Genomic DNA, 10,796 nt, shown 5'->3' on the forward strand with positions numbered 1-10,796 from the left:
AGCGTTTGCAGACCCAGTGTCCATCATCCCTGCATTTGGCACAGGTGAACTTCTGACATGTTGCACAGGTAAACCTGCTGCGATTCCTGTTGCAGCTCTCTTGCACCTGGCACTGCGTTGTCTGCATTGTAATATTTCCTTGTGCTGCAAGAATCGGCAACGAAGTTGCTGAGCTAGAAGACGCAGAAACAATCTTCTTTTGCCTGTCCACCCTGTACATGCCTTGTACAAAATGTAGGCATTCACTGCCGCCAGGTCCAGCATATTGTAGAAAACCGCTACTGGCCACCTGCGTGTTGCTGATCTTACAGAATACATCCGTGCCATTTGGTCCAACACGTCTACACCACACTGTAAAAGCAGAGCGAGAGAGTCATGAGTATATGTTTTTTTCTATAGGCTGTATAGCACACATCAGAAAACATTGTAGCACTGGTGTAAAATTGTACACACATTCACATACCTTCATGTGGTTGTAGTCTGTGATCGTGTTGGGTTTCCTCTTTCTGCCGTCACCGATCGTCACGTCTTGGTGCATGGAACTTAGAACACACACAGTCTTGTTTTTTAGGTGCATAAATTGTCAAGGACACACTGCCACTTCTAAGCACTGAAGTGGAGAATACCTCTCGCTTTGCAGTATCTTTTGCAAGTTGAGGAAGTTCACGCCGGACTTTATTCACCGTGCCCAGTAATGTTGTTTTGCGCTGCAGCAGTCTGTGCGACAGTGACAGTGAAGTAAAGAAATTGTTCGTTGTGACATTTCTTCCATCATCCAAAAACGGCTCCATCAGTTTCATGACCACGTTCTCTGCCAGCCTCTCTCCCTTCTGACAACTGGGGTCCTTTCCCAAGTAAGGAGATGCACTGCAGACATATTTGGTGTCCAAATCTGTGGCCATCCAGAACTTGATCCCAAATTTGTCTGGCTTGGTTGCAATATACTGTGTGAATGGACAACGAACCTTGGTAGGGAACAGCTGTTCCCTACCAAGCATTTCTTGCAGCTGGCAACAACGGTCGTGCATTCAGTATAGTTGTGACTTCCGCAAGAAATGTGGTCAAAATCTCATGAGTAAGTTGAAGCATTTCTACCAGGCATTTCTGAAAGTTACTCTAGGAACAACAAGTAGGCCTGCAGTGTGAGAGCAAAGTGCTCTAATAGGGTGATATGGTACTACAAGGTCATTAAGATAAGATGGGGCCTGATTATTTAAGACCTTGTATGTGAGGAGCAGGATTTTGAATTCTGGATTTAACAGGAAGCCAATGAAGGGAAGCCAAAACAGGAGAAATCTGCTCTCTCTTTCTAGTCCCTGTCAGTACTCTTGCTGCAGCATTTTGGATTAACTGAAGGCTTTTCAGCGAGTTTTTAGGACATCCTGATAATAAAGAATTACAGTAGTCCAGCCTGGAAGTAATAAATGCATGAACTAGTTTTTCAGCATCACTCTGAGACAGGATATTTCTAATTTTAGAGATGTTGCACAAATGGAAGAAAGCAGTCTTACATGTTTGTTTAATATGTGCATTGAAGGACATGTCCTGGTCAAAAATGACTCCAAGGTTCCTCACAGCATTACTGGAGGCCAAGGTAATGCCATCCAGAGTAAGGATCTGCTTAGATACCATATTTCTAAGATTTTCAGGGCCGAGTACAATAACCTCAGTTTGATCTGAATTAAGAAGCACACTGGACAATCCACATTGATGGCGTTGCATCTTTCAACGTGTTTGTGGGTCGATTTGGATGCTCCAGGTGTGAGAGCAGCCACTCAGCCTCTACTGCAGATGTGTGTCACAAGTTCATCTAGTAGTAGGCTATGGCACTTGGCCACAGGTGGCAGCAGTGGACTGGCCTCCATGTGAGACTGCTCCAGCTGCTATGTGATAGTCCAGCTGCAAACTGAAGATCATATGCAAGTTTTGGAAATTAAACTGTACAATATAAAGCGCCTTGAGGCGACTGTTGTTGTGATTTGGCGCTATATAAATAAAATTGAATTGAAATTCAGAATATTCTTAACTTAGCTTTAAACCAACCCAATCTAACTCTCCTCCACACTCAAAAACAAAGACAAACCAACTGACACATCTGAGTCCCTCACTTTCTTCAATCCACTCACTCTCACAAGCTCCACTTAGTCACACTGGTTCTGTTTATTACTAATTACTATTGTCTCCCCAGAAACACTTCCGTTTTCTTTTTTCCTATTTCAGTTGTGTTTTTGTGCTTTTGCAGCATTTTTTTTATTGCTGGTGTTTTCTTAAGTGTCCGTCCGTTTGGCCTCTCAGGGCCACCGTAGATATATACGCCAAAAATAAATACATAACATCATTTCACTCAGTTTAAAGGTTTATTTGCAAGACACAAAAACAGAAAAAGTTACAAATATATTGTGCATGAAACAGGAATTCAAACGTGGCTCAGATGTGTGTCACAAGTTCATCTGGCTGTAGGCTGTGGCACTTGACCACAGGTGGCAGTAACTGCCTTGACTCCATTTGAGTGCACACAAAGTAAACTGCACACTTTAGTTGTGAAGTTAAAACGCTGAAATCGCAGTAATAACATCGCACGAGGGGGGCGATCACGAAGACAAGATGCTCCTGATCGTTGCTCTTGCTGTCCTGTGAACAGCATCTGCGTGGTGTTAATTGTTTGCTTTTGTTTTGGCGATCGCCCCGTGAATGAGAACATGACCAGGTAAACCCGCCACATTTTTAAATAGTTTGTTGTTCAACAGCAACAAGACTGACGGAGTGTGTTTGAGGGAACCTCACAAACGTCACAGATGAAATATTTGGTATTTATTTGCTGGTTTGTCGGTAGCAGCTCCTTCAAAGTAAGTCTACCACACATCTGTTTGACCAACACCAGTTGATTTGGATCAGTGGTCCAAACAATTTGAACGATTGTTATGTTTCCTTTTGTGTTGAGTTTGACTGATATTTGCTGGATAGCAAATGTTTTAAAGCTGTGCAACCTTTATCTGTACATAGCAGTTAAACTGTTTAGATCAATCTTTATTGATAATATACATTATTTATTTATTTACGAATTACTGTGTACACAAGAATAAGTTAATGTATTAAGCTAAACTGGCTGAAATTTTTGTATTATTCTTGTGATTTTTGTTTTATTGGCCCTGTTTTTTTAATGCAGGTCAGGTGACCCTTTAGGGGTTTAAAATGCCGAGCCAATGAACGGCTGGGAGCAGGAATCTTTCTTCATTGAAGCTTCCACTTCCACGGGTCTGGTAGGAATTTGTCCAAGCCGATGCTCTGCCAATTACAGTAATTTCCTTTTCTTTTTTATGTTTGTTAGAAAATTTACTATTTATTTAATTTTTTTCAGTCAATCTCCATAATCTTTTTTTTTTTTTGATTTCCCGCCTGTCCTGTTTGGTTCTTTTGCCATCAGAATTATTGTCTAAAGGCAAAGAAAGATGCCCAATGGATTTACATCCCAGCCTATTGGTCTATTTGATTCACCTTTGCTTTTATTGTTTATTTTATTTTATTTTCACTTGCTGAACACGGGACAGACTTGACTGGGGAAAAGAAAGAGGGGAAGAAAAAGAACGGAAGAGGAACGGTGATAAAGGGTTAAAAACAAAAACCAACAAAACAAACAGACAAAAAATCCATCTATCAATCACCTGGATCACCTGAGAAAGAAAAAAGAGAAAACAAGCAAACAAAAGAGCAATATAATAAACTGCATCATCGCGATGATCTATGTGAATATAACTGTAAATACTAAATATTGAATATTATTGTGCAGCACGTAAGATCGACAGCGCACAGTGTGCTTTGAGGTAGGAGCCAAAATGCAAGGCAAGTTTATTTATATCACACAATTCAACAACAAGGTGATCACAAGTTCTTTACAGAGACATTAAAAAACAAAAACAGATAAAAAGCATGATTTAAACGTGACGTGCCCGTGAGCTCCGCCGGCAGCCAGCTGTGCCAGAGTGACCGAGCCCCAGGCCAAGAGGCTGAGGGCACCCCACCCCCGAAGGAGCCCGAGCGAGCCCCAGGTTCCAGGCCCCGACAAGCAGCCACCAGGAGTGAGCCGCTGCGTACCTGGACGCCCATCCCCGGACACAAAGAACCACCAATGCACCGATGTCTGAGGGCGTCTGCCACTGGCAGGGGGAGTGGTGGGGGGAGATAGGCCTCCATACCTTGGAGGGCCTGAGATGTCCCCAGAGAGGTGGCGTCTGATACCCAACCTGACATATAGACACAGACAAACAGGCACACACAGATACAAACATCCATTCCCACCCTCATGCTCTCATATGCAATTACTCAGCAGCAGGTAAGCACAGAGCCCCTCCTGATAGCCCTCAATGTCTACGTGGATTTAAAATTGAGAGGTGGGCAACGGCATCAGGGGTGAGGTTGTACACCCTGATGGTCTTCTGGATGCCGTGTAGCGTGCCCACCCCCAAGGTCCTATAAGTATGTGTTATGGGAGTGTGAGTAATGTGAATGTCTAAGTTGTGGGATAAAATTGAGGCACAGGCAGCCACAAGGGGACAGAGGGGAGGATGCCTCCCCTGCACCCTGGTGACACACCTTTACCCCAAGGCCCTGCATGTGTGGGTGATTGTGGTGGAGCGGGAAGAGGGAGGCAGCTGGAGATGGGGAGGGAAGGAAGGGAGGGGCAAGGGGGCCCAGGCCCATCCAGACCGGGGCCCAGTTCAGCAGCGCCGCCCGGCCCCACAGAGCCCGGGACGGCCCGCCCGATCCCACCACAGAGAAAACTGTACCCACCCCGTCATCCACTCATCTTCCAGACTACACAAGACAATAGACACCCAGGCTGAGTTCTTCCTCCACCTCTCCTATATCTCCCCCACCTGCAGAGTGAGTTCCTGGAGAGAGGAGACCTCCTGCAAGATGTAACAGCCTCCCCCACCAGTCTTCCATACAAACGTTAAACATGCAAACACTCAACACAGCAACACTGAAAGCATTTGAGTGTAAATTTCATTCAAATCAAACTTTATACACAATTACAATAATGGAAAAAAGTCTAAATATTAAAACACTACAACCGCCGAAGAAACAAATAAAACCAACAACAATCAACATCAAAATATGATCACAGAAAAATAGAAGAAGAAGATGACAGCTCCAGCACCGCCCACGACCCTGAAAAGGATATGTGGAAGCGAACGGATGGATGGAAAAATAGAAGAGACATATCATACAATTCATATACGTTCATGTGATCTCTACGTTCAAAAACCCAATAACCTTGAATCCTTCTTTTAAATTACATTTAAATTTCAGCTGGTAGCAAAGAAATTAATCAGAAATTAACCAAAAATAATCTGCAGCTTCATCAATGTGATGCTGAGTTTCTGACTGAAATTGAGTCTGAACATGTCTGACTCTGTTAAACAGTCAGAGTGTTTCTCTAACAGCAGGAGCCTCTTTACACTCAGCTTCACACAGGCTGTCTCCCAATTCAGGGTCTGCAGCCTTAAAGTACGCAGCCTTAACGGTCCTCAAGGGCCGCGTACTCAAGGACGGCTAAGGCCGGAAGTGCGATGCTTGTGAAATGGGACGGTCTAGCCTCCATCGTGCTGCCCAGGTTGCCTAGCAACCATGATAGTTGGAAACGTGTGGTTGACAGAAATGAAGGAGAACATATTTTGTTCATTTGTTTCTACATGAGCTCTGTGTGATTTGATAAGTATCTGAGGCTGAGACCACAGGACTGTAAAACATGATTGTTGGCCTTCATATCTGTACTGAACAGTCATTTAAGATTAGCTAGTAAATAACAATTAGATAGTGCTGTTCATGAGACTAAAATCATCTCACTGTGGTAATGTAACTATAATATGGCCAATATTATAGTTATTATATTAATCATTATTAGTTATTACAGCAGTGAGTTTGAACTCTGTGTCAAATACTGAGCTTCAGTAAAGATTTAAGTTGCAGTTATTTATTTATATCACCTTAAATCTTCACTCAAAGACAAGTATCTGTTACAGTGTATATATAGATGTATCATATATAAGAGACAAATATTGTTCTTTTAATGTGTTGGCATGACTAAATTTGGCTCAGTGCTTACATATATGTGTAAAAAGAAAATGTACGAGCTGTGATAACTGTTTCTGATAGAATGAAGAGTAGACTTTGCTGCTCTTAACTTTTTACTGTCCACTTTCTGCTGTGAACAAACAAATTTCCTACGTGTGGGACTAATAAAGGTTTATCTTGTCTTATCTTATCTTATCTTATCTTATGTGAAGGTGAAAGGTAAACTTCACAGTGACATCAAAATGTTCCCAAAGGGGCCAGGGGAACAGTTCATTTAGCATTTTTGCCATTACAGGTACAGCCAGGATATATTTTTACTTACCTTTCACTAAAATTGCAGTTTCCCTGCTGACTCCAATTATGGAATCAGATGGGGAAGCACAGAGTTTCAGTTGTTGAATAGTGGGTTTGTGTATGCATTTGGTGACGTGTGAACAGGATTACTTTGCTTACTTGTAAATAGCCTGTTTAAGTTACATATAAATGGGGGAAAAACATGTATAATTAATATGCAAAATATTTTGGGGGTAATGAGCATGCTGACTGCATCAAAACATCTTCTGACTACAAACATGTTTTTCATCCCTCACCTGGTGGGAGGAGTTTATGAAGGAAGGACACAACAACTCTTCAGTAATTTCCCATTTCCACTTTCTTCACAACACCTCAGTCTTTGTAAGGAGGAAGTCTATCAGATCAAATAGTTGTAGATTGTTGTTACTCTGTCCATCTCTTCTTTCTCTTTATATACAGACCGGGAAAATGCAAAGAAGACCTCACCATAAGAAGGGGGTAGATTCAACAGAAGAACAGCTGGATCTGCGCACAAAAGTTCACTCCAAACGATACCTCTGTGAGCAGTGTGGGAAAATGTTCAAAACACTATTAAGTTTGAAGGTCCATCAGCGTCTGCACACTGGACAAAAACCCTATTCTTGTGATCAGTGTGGCCAGAGCTTTGCCCAGTTAGTTCATCTTCAGGTGCATCAGTTTGGGCACAGTGGGAAAAAACCATTCCTCTGTGAAGAGTGTGGAAAGACCTTCACTCACCGAAGTCCTTTGAAAAGACACCAATACACCCACACAGGAGAAAAACCATTCCCCTGTGATGAGTGTGGAAAAAGGTTCTCTCACTCAGGGAACTTGAAAATGCACCAGCGTATTCACACGGGAGAAAAACCATTCCCCTGTAATAACTGTGGGAAACGCTTCGTCCAAGCAATTCATTTACAGACACACAAGTGCATGCCACAGGTGTAGGAGGCATCCTGCCCTACATCGGCACTTCCACAAATGTTTATCAACCCATTAAAATAATTTGCAAGCATATTAAAATGTTGTCATTCTAATTTCATTTTCAAATGAGAGCCAATGACAGGGAGATATTTTCTTTCTTTTCTAAGTGCGTGTCTCATGTGTCTTAGTTATTGCTTCTTTTGATAGAGTTTTCAGATGCACTGATCAGAGCTTCACTCTCTGCAACTTGGCAGAATTGTGAGGATTTTGTTTGACGAGAGGATTTTCTGCTGCAATTCTGGATGAGGTGCTGACAAATTAATTACCAGACAACTAACTGAACCAAATGTTTACATTTCCCCCTGCACTGTCTCTGCTCTGCTCCAAATGAAGATGCTCTAATCCTTTTTTTCTTTTTCATTAAACCTGACTCGAGTCAACACTCACAGCCTGATAACTGGCTTTTCAAGCTCTGAAGTTTGGTGTTGCAGATCTCTCGGCACACCTCAGCCTGGGAGAAAAGATTTGCATTCCTCAGGTGAAACCATGCCTGTTTATTCTAGTAACACCTAATTTTCTGCTGAAGGATGGCCTCAAGAAGTGCAAAGGTCTTAAAACTGTACCAGTGGAATTAGTGTGTTACAGGTGCCAGATATCCTTACAGCTGTTTCTGTTCAGACGTTTACTGTAAGCCACGAACGTCCCAAACCACAAACATGGATGCCTAAATATGATTGAAGATTGTGCTCGTACATGAAAGCATACTCTCTGAATATTACAACATCAATCTCATAACTGCCATGGAAACAGCACAGGGGCTATTATTCATATGATTACCGAGCTGGAGCAGATCGGTGGATGCTTAGATGAATGGGCAAGTAGAAGGATGCATGGTGTATTATATGTCTAGTGGGTGTGTGTTAACAGATGGCATTGCAAAGCTTAGATGAGTCCCTTGAATTGGTTTGTCATAATATCGATAGCTGAGGAGAGGCACAGTGATGCTGTTTATTGATTGGTTTTGGCTAGATCAGGGGTCAGCAACCTTTCTGATGATGGGTGCATCTAAAATTTCCCCAGAAGTCAATGTGCCATATGATGTATTAGCAATAAATTTAATAATGCTTTATATTAACAGTTACACACTATATAAAACAACTTTATAGAATTATATTTGTTCGTAGATGTTGGCAGCTATCAGCGAATAGTTATCAGCTATTTTGAAACAAAGAAAGACTTTTTATCCATAACAAAAAATCTATAACAGCAAATGAACTGTACAACAGAAAATGCAAATGCTATTTATGGTCTCCTCACAACAATGATAAGAAAAATAAACTGGGCCAATATGGCATGTTTGTTAATACAGACACACATGTTAATGTGATCTCTGGTCTCCCACTCAGAGACACAGGTCTCCAAGTGTCCAACATTCAGACCTGAGGACTCTCTTCATGTGAGAGAAAATCTGCTCACACAGATATGTAGAGCCAAATACTGTCAATAAGGCCTCTGCAATGTTCTGAAGACAGTTAAACTTGTCAGGTAGTGATGTCCAGCAGGTGAAAATGCAGCTCCATGAACACACACAGCTGTGGATTCCAGCTGCGTTCGTAGTTCTGCAAACTTCGACCCCCACAGAGTCGAGCTCTTCAGTTCAGTCAGCTGCATTTGGATGTCCTCTGTGTCCAGCCAGTTAATGCGAGACAAATCCAGCTGCTCATTAAAGCTTTCTGGTTTGATCAGAAAAGAAAACATTGGTCCGTACACCTGAAAGTCCCAAAAACACATTGTGAATTCTGTCTCAAGTCTACAGATGTATCTGAGTATTTACGTGGTGCTGATGCTCCTGAAGCATTTGAAGTGTCGGAATGTGGAAATTTCAACATTGCTTGAAAAAACTGCCAGCTAGCAACGTCCCTCTCACCAGTAGGCTAAGTTATTTTTAGCCAATTACAAGTTGAATCTGGTAGTTGGGGTTGTTAGCTAAGATACCGTCATTAAGAAGAAGCACAACTAATGTGTCTATGTGAGCTAATTTGCGATGTGGACCGCTGGCCCAGCCATTTATTTTTTAATGCACCTTCCCAGATTACTTCACTGCGTGTCGTGCCCAGGGCTGGACTGGGACAAAAAATCAGCCCGGGCATTTTGACTAGAGACCGGCCCCCCAGGTATTAAAGCCATAAAGCCTTTGAATGAAAACAAACACTGTTGTGACAGTGATGTACAGTCTTGTTGGTATATGTATGATATCTATACATTTTACATTAGATGAAAACTTTGATTTGATTATCTTAAGATAATTATTTATTAAAAGCGAGACATTTTAAATGAGAATAAGAAAAAAGAAGTATTTCTTTGTGCCCCCCTTTCCCTGCTAATGCCCTACCTGGCCCCCTGGCAACACATTGCTAGACCCGCCCCTGCACACATAACCGTCAGCTACGTACAAAATGTATTACCCTGCTAAAAGAGTTCCCTCATCATCTAAGATATCTTAATCAACATCTGCAGAAGAAGACACCATGCTAATTCCTGTGGTCCAGTGCTTCATCATTTCACTCGTTCATTATGAAACTACTTTGTAGCTAAAACAAGCATAAAACTGTGATCAAAAAACCAAAAAGTTTGTATTTTAAGTCCAAAGCAGCTGCCCCCCTGCTCTCTTCCTCCTTATCACAGCTGAGAGAGCCCAGTAATTGAAAAGGAGATTCTGCACGCCTGTCCTCACAGATGGTGCGTTGCATTTCTGAAACAATAATAGGATTGCGATCCTGACCGTTCGTTTCTCCACCATTGAAAAGCTCAAAGTGGAGCAAAGAGACAAAGTACTGCAGTCTATCTCAGTTTCCTGGCACTCTTTTGCTTTCAGTCTGACTCAGGCCTCACGTGAGAGCCAGCTCATCGCTAAGTCACACTCCTGAAGACGTGTGACTGTTCGAGCACTTTCAATGTGATGGTTACCTTCTGACAGGCAAAAAGAGGCCCAGAGAAAATACCACAGCTTTTCACGCTGTGGTATTAACCCAACTTTCTGTCACCATTTGAAACTTGATCAAAATTCTGTTATGTGAATCAACGGCCTGAAGTTCTCCTCTAAAAGAAGAAACAGACATAGAAATATGTATGCAGTATCTCCTCCTGTCCTCTCTTTCATACATCTTTCTTTCCTGGAAAATAAAGCAACCCTGATTGAGCTATTTGATCACAATTTTATTGGTGTCTGTATGAATTAATGCATGGCAGGGATGAGAAGGAGAAAAAAGAATGTGTAGAGTATGCAGGTGAGACTGTGGCGTGACATTACTTTCTGATTTGTTGGACGAGTAAGTGCATGGGATTGGCTGGAAGGAATACCAATATTATACAACAAACTGGCTGATTTAACAACTCTTAATAAAGGTGTCAGATGCTGTTCAGGATCATCCCGACCCACTTCATCCCCTGATGACCAGCTGTCACATTAACATCAGGCTCCTTTT

This window comes from Oreochromis aureus, linkage group 3 (assembly GCF_013358895.1).
Source record: "Oreochromis aureus strain Israel breed Guangdong linkage group 3, ZZ_aureus, whole genome shotgun sequence".
Taxonomy (NCBI): Eukaryota; Metazoa; Chordata; class Actinopteri; order Cichliformes; family Cichlidae; genus Oreochromis; species Oreochromis aureus.